The 12,152-nt window shown below is 36.7% G+C and overlaps 1 long non-coding RNA gene across 1 annotated transcript in view; it reads right to left on the reverse strand.

The window, feature by feature from the left end:
• The window catches only part of LOC109676122 (uncharacterized), a 56,131-nt gene that overhangs the window by 27,661 nt on the left and 16,318 nt on the right, over window positions 1-12,152 (reverse strand). The window lies entirely within an intron of this gene.

Raw genomic sequence — 12,152 nt, forward strand, 5'->3', positions numbered from 1 at the left:
AAACAGAACATTGAAGGAAATAATAAAAATGAGGGCAGAAATTAATGAAATAAAGACCAAAAACTACAAACAATTAATAAAACAAAAAGTAGATTCTTAGAAAAGATAAATATCATTAGGAAACCTTTAGCCAATCTGACTAGAAAGAGGAGGAAAAAGAGACAAATTAATACAATTAGAGATGGAAAGGAGGATATTGCAACAAATATCAATAAAATCCAGAGGATCATGAGGGAATACTTCAAAAACCTATAGTCAAATACACTAGACAACCTAGAAGAAATGAATAAATTTCTAAATACATTTGACCTAGCAAAATTCAACAGAGGTATAAGTCACTATAATAGTCATACAAAAAGCAATGAGATTGAAGCAGTAATAAATTCTTTAAACAAAGTTGAGCCAGGACCAGACAGATTAACACCAATACTCCTCAAACTTTTCCATGAAATTGAAAGGGAAGTAACACTACCAAACCTACTCCATGAAGCCAGTATTACACTCATTCCAAAACCAGAGGACACACCAATTTAAAAAAGGGAAATTATAGGCCAGTATTTTTAAATGAACATAGACATAAAAATTCTCAATAAAATACTTGCAAACTTAGTTAAATAACACATAAAAAAGATCATACACCATGATAAAATTGGTTTCATTCTAGGGATGTACAGATGATTTAACATACAGAAATCAATAAATGTGATACAGCATACATGTAGAATCAAGAAAAATCACATGATCACATCAATTGATGCATGAAAAGCCTTGACAAAATTCAGAATCCTTTTAAGATACAAGTTCTGAATAAACTAGAAATAGAGGGAAGTACATCTAAATCATGAAAGTTATATATGACAAGCCAATATCATATTAAATGGGAAAAAACTGAAATAATTTTATTATTTTTTTTAATTTTATTATTCATATGTGCATACAAGGCTTGAGTCATTTCTCCTCCCTGCCCTCACCCCCTCCCTTACCACCCACTCTGCCCCCTCCTTCTCTCCCCCACCCCCTCAATACCCAGCAGAAACTATTTTGCTCTTATTTCTAATTTTGTTGTACAGAGAGTATAAGCAATAACAGGAAGGAACAAGGGTTTTTGCTGGTTGAGATAAGGATAGCTATACAGGAAGTTGACTCACATTAATTTCCTGTGCGTGTGTGTTACCTTCTAGGTTAATTCTATTTTAAAGTCAGGAACAAGACAAAAGGGTCTACTTTGCCATCTCACTCAGTATAGATTGGAATTTGAAGCACAGAAATAAGGCAAGAGAAAGAAATAAAATAGATTCAAATATGGAAGGAGGAAATCAAATTATCCCTATTAGCAGATGATATGATTCTATACTTGAAAGACTTCCCTCAAAACTCCTAGATCTGGTAAAGACTTTCAGCCATGTAGCAGGAAATTAACTCAACATGAAAAAATCAGCAACATTTCTATATACCAACAATGAACAGACTAAGAAAGAAATCTGCAAAGCAATTCCATTCTTATCCTTCAGAAAAAGAAAAAAAACTGTGAATAAACTTAACTAAGGACCTATTCAAGGAAAACTGCAAAACCTTGAAGAAAGTACTTAACTAAGACACCAGAAGATGCAAAGATTTCCTATGTTCATAGATTGAATAGAATTAATATTGCAACAGTGGTTTTACTAACAAAAGCATTCTAGAGATTTAATGCAATGCCCATCAAAATTCCAATGTCATTCTTTTCAGAGACAGAAAAATCAATCATAAAATTCATATGGAAGCATAAAAGAATCTGAATTGCAAAAGTAATTCTGAGCAAAAACAGCAATGCTGGAAGTATCATAATAATAGACTTCACTTACTCTAGAATAGTAGCAACAAAAAGAGAATGGTACTGACACAAAACCAAACACAAAAACCAATGGTGCAGAAGACCCAGTAATAGAACAACACAGTTACATCTTTCTGATCTTTGATAAAAGCCAAAAACATACAGTGGAGAAAAAAGACAGATTCTTCAACAAATGTTGTTATGAAAAGTCACAGAAGACTGAAATTTGACCCCTATCACTTTTCCTACACAAAAATCAACTCCAAATAGACCAAATACCTTTTTTTTTTTTTGCGGTAATGGGGCTTGAATTCGGGGTCCTCACCTTAAGCCACTCCACCAGTCCAATCTTTTGTGACAGGATTTTTTGAGGTAGGGTCTCATGAACTATTCACTTGGGCTGGCTTTCAACTGCAATCTTCCTGATCTCTACCTCCTGAGTGGTTAGGATTACAGGCGTGAGCCACCAGTACCTGGCTTTAGATCAAATATCTTAATATAAGACTTGACACATTGAAATTCCTACAAGACAATGTAAGGAACACTCTGCAAAATATAAGCATAGATAACTGTTTTCTGAATACAACAAAATGTCCAGGAAATAAGAGCAAGAATTGACAAAAATAAGACTGCATCAAATTTAAAAGTTTCTGCACACCAAAAGAAACAATTACCAGAATCAAGAATGGGAGAAAAATCTTTGGCAGCTATTCATTAGGAATATTATCCAGAATATACAAAGAACTAAAAAAACTAAACAGCAAAAGAACAAATAATCCACTCACACAAACACACACAGTCACACACACAAACACAGTCTCTTACCCTCAGTCATACACACTCACACACATAGGCACATACACACACACAGACACACAAACACTAGTTACACACACTCATACAACCATATACACACACTCTCACACTCACACGCATACAGTCACACACATACATACGCACACACACTCACACACACAAGCAACAGTCTCTTTACTCAGTCACACACACTCACACACATAGGCACATACACACACTCATACACACAAACACTACTTACACACACACACATACACTCACTCACAGAAACACTCACGCACAAACACATGCACAGTCACACACACAGACACAAACACAGACACAGTCACACAGTCACACACACCTACACACAATCACACACATACACACTCTCACATGCACTCACACACACTGACACACACCCACACACTCATATACTCTCACACATAAACACACACACTCATATACACATTCACACACTCACTCATACACACTCACACACTCACACACATCCATACACACTCACTCACACACTCCTACATGCTCATTCACACATACAAACACACTCACACACATACCCACACTCATACAAACACACACACAAATACCCACATAAACACACTCAGACACACTCACACCAACTACAACACTCAGACACACATGAACACACACAAGCCAACACACACACACAAGCCAACAAACACACATGCAGTCACACACAGACACACACACACTCACATGCACAAGCATACACATACACACACACAGATATACACATACTAGTTTTCAAAAAAATTCACAAAATATAAAGAAAAAAATTGGTTTGTTCAAAATTAATAAATAAACCAACAAAACCATGAGAAAACCTGATGGCATGTGTACCATAACTTTAAGACAATCATCCTGAAAATATTCAAAGAACTAAAGGAAGCCTTGTGAAAAGTTAAGAATAAATGCATAAGTAAAGTAGAATATACTATCTGCATCACATGAGCCATTATCAAGGATTGACAATATATTATAACATAATTTAATACTCAGTAAACTGAAAAGATAGATATTGTACAAAGAACCTACTGCAACCACCACAACACAAAGCTAGAAATCAATACCAATTCACAAATTTTAAAAAATTAAATAATACATTCTTAAGCAACCAATAAATAAAAGAATAATTCTGAAGGATAATTTGAAAATTAAAAATGAAGCCAATAAAAATATATAACATTCCAAAATTTCAGTCACACAAGAGTATAAAGAGGAAAGTTCATAACTTTAAATGGTTATGTTAAAAAACCCTAATTCATCAAGCTAACTTTGTAACTTAAGGAACTACAAAAGCATAACAAACTAAATGCAAAGCTAGTAGACAGACAGATATAATAAAAATTGGAGCACAAATACAATAGATAGTAGAAAAGCAACTGAGAAAATCAATAAAACCACTATCTGGCTCACTGAAAATATCAACAAAATTGGTAAATCTTTAGCTAGATTTATTGAGAATGAAAGTGGAAGACTAAGATTATACAAATCAGAAATAAAACTACGAAATAATACTTGTCCACTAACAAATTTGGGAATCTAACTAAAATGATCAACTTATTAAAGCCGCAAGTTCTCCCAAAAGAGTCACAAAGAAATAGAAAATCTCAATAGACCCATAAAACTTAAGGAGACTAAAATGTTAATAAAGACTCTCCCCTGAGCAACAAAAAAATTGACCTCCTCACTTCAGTCTTGAATCTAATGAATGAATAATTAATATCAGTTTTCTAAAAACTTGAGCAAGAAGAAATTTTTACCATCCAATGTTAGGATACTAAATCCAGAGAAAGATACACTGGAGAATAAAATTGAAAACTGTTTCTCTATGACTCATAAATTTGGGTATTTTGTATGTTCCTAAGTTTTGTTCCATTTTTTAGGTATTTCCTTATAAATATTATGAAATAATACTTAGCAAACTAGTGAAGTTCCCTGACCAAATGGGAGTTATACCTCTAATTCAAGAATGATTACAAATACAAAAATTGACCCATGAAATACATAACATTAGTGGAATCATCTCAATTGATGAGAAAAAATCTATTGGACACGATTGAACACATATTCATGATAAAAAGAATCCAACAAATACTTCCACATAATAGAAGGAAATCTCAAAGTCTAGAGCAAACACAATAACCAATGATGAAACACTGAAAGCTTTTCATGTAAGATCAGAAACAGTGTCAGGATGCTTGCAAGGGAGAGAAAGGACAAGGAAGGGAAGATAAAAACTTGAATGTGGTTGATATGCTCACTGCACAGGAATGAATATAGAAATCTTAAAATGACTGGGACCAACATGGGAAGGGAACTAGGGAGGAGTGAATAGGACTAAAAGAAATGAATCAATTTGGGTTGTAATAAATATAGGCACCAAAACAACACAAAGAAATTCCTTGTGTAGCTATCTTTATTTCAAGCTAGCAAATACATGATTTTTATAGTTTATATTTTCTCTTCTACAAAATCAGAGAACAGGGGCAGAACAGGTGATGCAGTGGAGGAGGGTGTTAACAGTGGTGGGGGTTGGTGAGGTGGAAGGGAAAGGGGCGGGAGGATGAATATGGTTCAAATAATGTGTATACATGTATGTAAATGAAAAAATGATACCTGTTGAAACTATTCCAGGAATCAGGGGAGAGGGGTAAGAAGAAGAGTAGTGGAGGGGATGAATTTAAGTAGGATATGTTTGATACATTGTAAGGACCATTGTAAATGCTACAATGTACCCCCACCTAGCACAGCAATAAAAAAAGGGGAAAATGTCAGGTTTTTCTTTTTTTAAAAAAAACAAAATGGAGAATAGGATGGCAAAACAGGTCTTTTCTTGGGGGTTGGTACCACTAGGGGTAGATGTAAGGAAAGGGTGGAGGAGGGTGAATGTGGTGGAAATATTGTGTACAAGTGCATGTAAATGGATAATATTCCTCCAGGAAGAGAGGGAGAGGGAATAAAGGACAATGATGGAGTGGGTTGGTTTAACTATGACATATTGTAAAACTTTTATAAATGTGACAATGTTCCCCCAGTATAACAATAATCAATAAAAATAAAAAGAACAAAAAGAAAAATAGCTCTAGACAAAGTGAATATCCATAAGTAATAGTGAAATTGGACTCTTGCCCAACATATTATACAAAAATTAGGTCATAATGAAACAAACACCTAATCATAAAAGCAAGTACTATAAAAATCTCTTAGAAGAATATATATGACCAATACTTCATAACAAGATTTGACCACAGGAGATTCCAAGATGGCAGCTAGAGGTAGGAAGCAGAAAGCGACCCTCCTATAGTGAAATCTTGGAGAGACGCTGGAGACACACTTTGCAGGCATAATCACCGAGAAAAGGCATAACTTTGACCCCTCCACATCTCCAGCCGGTGCAGAGAATCTCCACTTCACGTTAAATGGAGAAACGAGGAGGGCCCCCGGGGCCGCCAGTGGCCGGCGCCCATACAGCTTGGGAAGACGCGGACCAGGTGAGCTTCGCGGTACTGCGGTAGCCCCACAGACAAGCCTGGGCCAGAGCAGCATAGCCCCCTGGACAGACTGACCTCCACCCGGGAAAAAAAAAAAGAGAAACTGAGTAATAAGCAATAAGAACAGTTAAGACACGCTGGAAAGAGGGTGGGGAGCCCTGAGCGCTGAAGATTGGGGGAAGGGAATCCTACCCGGGACTGTAAATAAACAAGCCGGGCGGGCGCCCAGCAACCAGGAGCAGGGAAGCTTGTGAGAGGAGGGAAGACCCACTTCCCACGTGAACTGTAAACAAACATGGCGGCCGGCAGGAGCAGCAGCACCGCACAATAAGCAGGAGCAGGAAAGCTGCTGAAAGTGGCAGTGGGAGGAAAACTCCAGAGGAGAGGGGCTCCCAAATGAACTGTAAATAAATACGCAGGCCTGACAACACGGGGCAGTGTCACCTTTCCCAGTGCTTGGAAAGGGGAAAGCCTGTAGCAGAGGCTCCCGCACAGGAGAACTCTGAGCAAACAAAGCCTGTGGGACCAGGTGAGTGCTAGCTCACCCCAGAGATCTGCATAAATAATGCCGCCAGCTACAGGCTGAGAGCAGCAGGCAGGCAAGCCACAGTTGCAGATACCACTCTCAGAACTGTCTCCAGACGCTTTTTTTCTTTTTCTCCCTACCTTTGATGAGAGAACAACTGAATTACACCTGCAAGCCGAAAAACTTACTGAAATTGTATTGCATTTGAACTGGGGACACTTGGTGGCGCTTTGTGTGTGTGTGTGTGTGTGTGTGTGTGTGTGTGTGTGTGTGTGTGTGTGTAGTTTTGTTCTACTTTATGCATACCCTTTGATGAGACAACTACAGAACAACATCTGAGGCACCAACTCCAGGACTGGAGATTGAGACAGACACCCAAATTATTAAGACTGAAACTGCATTGCATATGAACTTGGAAGTTTTTTGGTTTTTTTTTTTTTAATTTTCTATTTTCCATTTTATTTTAATTCATTTTTATATATAGATATTACTTTCATTTACTTATTTTTTATTTTTTTATCTTTGATTTTCAACCCTCTCTCTGTCTCTCTAATGTCTGTTCAGCTTACTGTCGATTAGTACACTAACACTCCCTGTTTATACCTTTGAAATTCTCTTGTCTGATACCTTGTTCTGCTTTCTCCCTCTTGTCTGTATATTTGTTTTCCCCTTTTCTTTAACTTCTTGCTTTCCATCTCAGCTCACTCTTCCATTCTAAATATTACCATTGTTATTATTACAAGCTAGAAAATACTTAATTACACACAGTACAGGGACAGTAACAACACCAAGGACAATGACGGGAAGACAGAAAAAACAGGGAAACCAGTTTCCCCACAGCAAAAAATTAGTACAGGAACCAGAGGGGAATGAAGAGAACAGAAACTCAGATCCAGACTCCAACAAAATGAAGATAAACTATGCCAAATGACCCAATGAAGCCCACAAGAATAATTTAAAAGAAGACATACTACAAGTACTCAATGAGAATTTTATACAGATGATACTGGATAGGGTCAACCAAAATGTACAGGAGACACTCAAGAAATTCCAAGACAATAAAAATAGAGAATTTGAAAAAGCAAAAGAAGAAATAAAGGAAACCATAGAAGCACTGTATAAACACCAAAGTGAAAGAGAGAACACAATGAATAAATGGATAAATGAACTCAGGACAAAAATAGACAACAATAAAGAAGAAAACTGCCAGGATATGGAAAACCTCAGAAAAAAGAACGAAACAGAACTGCAAAACAAAACGGAAGGCCAATCCAGTAGAGAGTAACATCAAGTTAGGTACACACAATCAAACCTTCAAACAACTAAGATAACTAAATGGCAGGAATCACCACATACCTATCAGTACTAACGCTTAATGTTAATGGACTTAATTCACCCATCAAAAGACACCGTCTGACAAAATGGATTAAAAAAGAAGATCCAACAATTTGTTGCTTACAGGAGACTCATCTCACCGACAGAAATAAGCATATGCTTAGGATGAAAGGCTGGAAGAAGATTTACCAAGCCATGGCCCCCGAAAACAAGCAGGAGTAGCAATACTTATCTCTGACAAAGTAGACTTCAAACCTACGTTGATCAAACGAGATAAAGAAGGACATTCCATACTAATAAAAGGGGAAATAGACCAAAAGGAAATAATAATCATCAATCTGTACGCACCCAATGTCAATGCACCCAATTTCATCAAACATACCCTGAAAGACCTAAAAGCATATATAAAGGCCAACACAGTGGTTGTGGGAGACTTTAACACTCCATTATCATCAACAGATAGGTCATCCAAACAAAAACTCAATAAAGAAATCCAAGATCTAAAATATGCAATAGATCAAGTGGACCTAGTAGATGTCTACAGAACATTTCATCCAACCTCTACACAATATACATTCTTCTCAGCAGCCCATGGAACCTTCTCCAAAATAGATCATATCCTAGGGCGCAAAGCAAGCCTCAGCAAATATAAGAAAGTAGAAATAATACCGTGCATACTATCTGACCACAATGCAGTAAAAGTAGAACTCAACAACAAAAGTAAAGACAAAAAACATGCAAACAGCTGGAAACTAAATAACTCATTATTTAATGAAGAGTGGATCATCGATGCAATAAAACAGGAAATTAAAAAGTTCCTGGAAGTCAATGAAAATGAAAACACAACCTACCGGAACCTATGGGACACAGCTAAGGCAGTCTTGAGAGGAAAGTTTATAGCCATGAGTGCATATATTAAAAAGATTGAAAGATCCCAAATCAATGACCTAATGATACATCTCAAACTCCTAGAAAAACAAGAACAAGCAAATCCCAAAACAAATAGAAGGAGAGAAATAATAAAAATAAGAGCTGAAATCAACAAAATAGAAACCAAAAAAACCATACAAAGAATTAATGAAACAAAAAGTTGGTTCTTTGAAAAAATAAACAAGATCGATAGACCCCTGGCAAACCTGACTAAAATGAGGAGAGAAAAAACCCAAATTAGTAGAATTAGGAATGCAAAAGGGGAGATAACAACAAACACCATGGAAGTCCAGGAAATCATCAGAGACTACTTTGAGAACCTATATTCAAATAAATTTGAAAATCTAAAAGAAATGGACAGATTTCTAGATACATATGATCATCCAAAACTGAACCAAGAGGAAATTAATCACCTGAATAGACCTATAACACAAAATGAAATTGAAGCAGCAATCAAGAGTCTCCCCAAAAAGAAAAGTCCAGGACCAGATGGATTCCCTGCTGAATTCTATCAGACCTTTAAAGAAGAACTGATACCAACCCTCCTTAAACTGTTCCATGAAATTGAAAAGGAAGGAAAACTGCCAAACACATTTTATGAAGCCATTATTACACTTATCCCAAAACCAGGCAAAGACACCTCCAAAAAGGAGAACTATAGGCCAATCTCCTTAATGAACATTGACGCAAAAATAATCAACAAAATAATGGCAAACCGAATTCAGCAACACATCAAAAAGATTATTCACCACGACCAGGTAGGCTTCATCCCAGGGATGCAGGGGTGGTTCAACATACGAAAATCAATAAATGTAATAAACCACAGTAACAGAAGCAAAGACAAAAACCACTTGATCATCTCAATAGATGCAGAAAAAGCCTTTGATAAGATCCAACATCATTTCATGATAAAAGCTCTAAGAAAACTAGGAATAGAAGGAAAGTTCCTCAACATTATAAAAGCTATATATGACAAACCTACAGCCAGCATTATACTTAATGGAGAAAAATTAAAACCATTCCCTCTAAAATCAGGAACCAGACAAGGATGCCCACTATCTCCACTCCTATTCAACATAGTACTAGAATTCCTAGCCAGAGCAATTAGGCAAGAAGAAGGAATAAAAGGAATACAAATAGGTAAAGAAACTGTCAAAATATCCCTATTTGCAGATGACATGATCCTATACCTCCAAGACCCAAAAACCTCTCCTCAGAAGCTTCTAGACATCATCAATAGCTATAGCAAGGTAGCAGGGTATAAAATCAACATAGAAAAATCATTAGCATTTCTATACACTAACAATGAGCAAACGGAAAAAGAATGTATGAAAACAATTCCATTTACAATAGCCTCAAAAAAGTCAAATACCTAGGTGTAAACCTAAGAAAAGATGTGAAAGACCTCTACAAGGAAAACTATACACTTCTGAAGAAAGAGATTGAGGAAGACTATAGAAAGTGGAGAGATCTCCCATGCTCATGGATTGGTAGAATCAACATGGTAAAAATGTCGATACTCCCAAAAGTAATCTACATGTTTAATGCAATTCCCATTAAAATTCCAATGACATTCATTAAAGAGATTGAAAAATCTACCATTAAATTTATATGGAAACACAAGAGGCCACGAATAGCCAAGGCAATACTCAGTCAAAAGAACAATGCAGAAAGTATCACAATACCTGACTTCAAACTATATTACAAAGCAATAACAATAAAAACAGCATGGTACTGGCACAAAAACAGACATGAAGACCAGTGGAACAGAATAGAGGATCCAGATATGAAGCCACACAAGTATAACCAACTTATCTTTGACAAAGGAGCTAAAAATATACGATGGAGAAATAGCAGCCTCTTCAACAAAAACTGATGGGAAAACTGGTTAGCAGTCTGCAAAAAACTGAAACTAGATCCATGTATATCACCCTATACCAAGATTAACTCAAAATGGATCAAGGATCTTAATATCAGACCCCAAACTCTTAAGTTGATACAAGAAAGAGTAGGAAATACTCTGGAGTTAGTAGGTATAGGTAAGAACTTTCTCAATGAAACCCCAGCAGCACAGCAACTAAGAGATAGCATAGATAAATGGGACCTCATAAAGCTAAAAAGCTTCTATTCATCAAAAGAAATGGTCTCTAAGCTGAAAAGAACACCCACAGAGTGGGAGAAAATATTTGCCAACTATACATCAGACAAAGGACTGATAACCAGAATATATAGGGAACTTAAAAAACTAAATTCTCCCAAAACTAATGAACCAGTAAAGAAATGGGCAAGTGAACTAAACAGAAGTTTCTCAAAAGAAGAAATTCAAATGGCCAGAAAACACATGAAAAAATGCTCACCATCTCTAGCAATAAAGGAAATGCAAATTAAAACCACGCTAAGATTCCACCTCACCCCTGTTAGAATAGCCATCATCAGCAACGCCACCAACGACAGGTGTTGGCGAGGATGTGGGGAAAAAGGAACCCTCTTACACTGTTGGTGGGAATGTAAACTAGCACAACCACTCTGGAAAAAAATTTGGAGGCTACTTAAAAAGCTGGACATCGATCTACCATTTGATCCAGCAATACCACTCTTGGGGATATACCCAAAAGACTGTTACTCCAGAGGCACCTGCACATCCATGTTTATTGCGGCACTATTCACAATAGCCAAGTTATGGAAACAGCCAAGATGCCCCACCACTGACGAATGATTTAAGAAAATGTGGTATCTATACACAATGGAATTTTATGCAGCCATGAAGAAGAACGAAATGTTATCATTCGCTGGTAAATGGATGGAATTGGAGAACATCATTCTGAGTGAGGTTAGACTGTCCCAAAATACCAAAAATCGTATGTTCTCCCTCATATGTGGACATTAGATCAAGGGCAAACACAACAAGGGGATTGGACTATGAGCACATGATAAAAGCGAGAGCACACAAGGAAGGGGTGAGGATAGGTAAGCCCTAAAAAACTAGCTAGCATTTGTTGCCCTTAACGCAGAGAAACTAAAGCAGATACCTTAAAGCAACTGAGGCCAATAGGAAAAGGGGACCAGGAACTAGAGAAAAGGTTAGATCAAAAAGAATTAACCTAGAAGGTAACACCCATGCACAGGAAATCAATGTGAGTCAATGCCCTGTATAGCTATCCTTATCTCAACTAGCAAAAACCCTTGTTCCTTTCTATTATTGCTTATACTCTCTCTG

The sequence above is a fragment of the Castor canadensis genome, chromosome 1, assembly GCF_047511655.1.
Source record: "Castor canadensis chromosome 1, mCasCan1.hap1v2, whole genome shotgun sequence".
Lineage (NCBI taxonomy): Eukaryota > Metazoa > Chordata > Mammalia > Rodentia > Castoridae > Castor > Castor canadensis.